Here is a 3,248-nt window from a genome sequence, read left to right as displayed (position 1 = left end):
AGAATTAGTAAACTACTCTGTATCAAAAGACATGAAAAATGCGACATAGACTAGATGGTATATGCGAGTATATCTAGAAAGATTACAACCTGATCTAGATGAATACACGCCAAGATAAGCACCTGATGCAACACACACTTACACATAGATAAGTACATATGCACACGCACAAAAACTTTAATTAAAAAGTGCTTTACTCAGGTATACGGCACTTTTCTAATGACAAACAAATAGAGTAATTCATTTTTTTTTTCTATTTTAAATACTTCATCAGTCATCTGGGTACAGTAAAGTACAGTAATCCCTCGACTATCGCGGGTGTTACGTTCCAAAATCCCCGCGATAAGTGAAAATCCGCGAAATAAAAACAGTACTGTATTTTTTTTTTTTTTTTTTCATAATTTGTATATATTTATTTTATTATAAATGCAAAACAACACAACGGAGGAATCGGCGTAAGCATAAATAATAAACCGCGATAGGTGAACCGCAATAGGTGAACCGCGATATGGCGAGGGATCACTATAGTGATTAAAAAAGGAGAAAGCTTCTAATTTATTAGAGAAAATATAAGTGATTATGTGGTACGAAGGTTTCTCTCAAGAATATTAATAGCTTAAGGAAGGCGAAAAGCTTTATAACCTAAAATCATATCTTGGGTCAAGGATTATATTTTTCAGGGAGTTACTTTATACTCTTCATCGATTGCCACATACTAAATGACATATAAGTCAAATTCTTCCTTTGCTTGGTAATAAAGACTTTTTTCTATTTTAATTAGGTATAAGGCCAATCGTTAAAGTGTCACTTAGTACTAGGAAGACTTCATTCAAAATGTTAATTCACTTGACCTGCAAACCTTCAAACCTTCAAACCTTAAAGCGCTACAACCACACGCTCACCGATCACTGTGTCCGTTACCTGTCTCTCTTCTATTTCGACAACTACGGCTTCTGCTCTTGTGAATTTATCAACATTACATCGACCATTCATATTGCAATGCTTTCCTCGTTCTTTTCATTCCTTACTTTTCTAACCTCAAACCAGACCGAATATTCAACAGTTTTCTAAACTCTTTTTCTTCTCCCACCAAACTTCAGACTTTTGGAATTCATTCCTCATCTTCATCTTTCCTTCTAAAACTAAAAATAAATGACATCATTCTCATTACTATTCCCTTTTCTCATCCAGAAGAGCTGGAAAGAGTTTATGGTACTGTTCTTTTTGAGACAGACTAATAAATAATCTGAGAATTTTACAACTTTGACGAGTCACAATTTTAGGTTACGGTTCAGAAATTCGATCTCACTTTACGCCATTATAAATTCCTACTAAACAGTAAAGGAAATAATTTTACTTCCTGTACGCTAGTTAAAAGATGTAGATGGAAATTATGGTTTCAATGAAACGATTAGTTAACTACAGTATTTGCTTACACAGCTTTCACACTCAAGAACAAACCACCCGATTCATTTTTGCTGTTTGCCATCCTCAATCACCATGTTCTATATACAATACTAGTGAGAATCTGGTATTGAATCATATGACTATACTCTACTTTCCATATAAAATTTACTTTGTATTTAGTTAAAGAGTTTTCGCGTCATTTTTTATTCTGTGTCGTGAGCTACAAATTCTGAATTGAAATCGTTTCGTTAGAAAAGCCTATTATTTTGCTCGATAGCAACACCATCCTTCTCACCACAAACCAAATTATTGCCCAGATAAGCTCGAAGTTAATAGACCAATGATAAAAGATGTTCTACCGGTGACCATTCTGTCTCTTATTCAACCATAGAATATTTACGAATACATTATCAAATTGAAAGATAGAGTGTATTTCTAGAAGATCGAGCAACCACTAAGAAGTATCTCATTAGCTTGTGCGCGCACACACACACACACACACACACACACACACACACACACACACACACACACACACACACACACACACACACAAACACACACACAGAGTCTGTGAATGCACTTGTCAATGTATGCATATTTAGAAACGTGCAAGTTCTTTCAGATAGAAATGACACTAGTTATAAGAGCATTTTCCAGATAGATAAACAAGTATATATCGCCATCGTGACACTATACAGAATATCTACCACCAAAACACATTTCCAAATGTACCTTGCGTCTCGGCAATACTGAAACGTTGATGTGACCAGGATGAACAGGATATTGAGAATGTTGAGAATTTTGCTAATTGGTTGATACGTAATACATCCTTAAGTATACATGACTAGCGAGTAAGTTTTGAATTCATGCTAATTGTTGGTGAAGTTTAGTCAGTTTTCTTTCAGTCTGAATAAAAAGCCGAAGGCGAAGTGTTTTATAGTTTTCTATGCCACCCTTGTAACTGGTAAGATAATTTTTTTTTCATTCTTTTTTTTCATTCTAGTCAGGAGGAAAGGCAGTGGCCATGATCCTTTGTAGGATCTCTAAGACTAGTATGTAGGAAGATATCCTCAAACTGGAGACCCTCTCTAAATGCTTGTAAGAGAGTGCACTCCGCTAAAAGCACCCTAGGTGTCAGCGACAAATTAAGTCTACCGCCCAAGATTAATGTCCAGCATAAACATGGGTCTTTAATTTTTTTCTTTCTTTATCATTTTATTTGTTTATTTTGAAGATAATCTACCTTTACTGAAAGCGTATTCTAGCTGAACTTGAAGGTAAAAAGCAAATAAAATAAATAAATAGATAATAGGTAAATATATCTTTCGAGCGATATTTCATAATTCCTAGATGCATCTGCCACTTACACCAAATTTTATAACATCATGAAGAATATCAGAATTGGAGCAAATGTCAGAAACATTTTCTGCCATATAGTCTACATTAAATACCTTCTTTGGGAAGTATGAAGAACTTCTTTATAAATTCTGTTTTGTTGAGTGCAATTCAATTAAAATTTTTGATCCACCCTTGTTTGCATATATCTGGTGTTTAATCAAATAAATGCATAAGATTTTGTAGTTCCCAATTATATATACATATATATATATATATATATATATATATATATACAAACATACATACACATATGCCACACTTTTGAAACCAGTGTGTGTGCGTACGTGCGTGCGTGCATATGTGTGTGTGTGTATGTGTGTGTGTAAGTGTGTGTGTGTGTGTGTGTGTAAGTGTGTGTGTAAGTGTGAGTGTTTGTGCGTGTATGTCTGTGTATCTGTGAGTGCTTGCGCGCGCGCGTTCTGCAGCTTATGTGTATTTTA

Source organism: Octopus bimaculoides, chromosome 4 (assembly GCF_046866305.1).
Source record: "Octopus bimaculoides isolate indiv1 chromosome 4, ASM4686630v1, whole genome shotgun sequence".
Lineage (NCBI taxonomy): Eukaryota > Metazoa > Mollusca > Cephalopoda > Octopoda > Octopodidae > Octopus > Octopus bimaculoides.
This window is presented reverse-complemented; position numbering follows the sequence as displayed.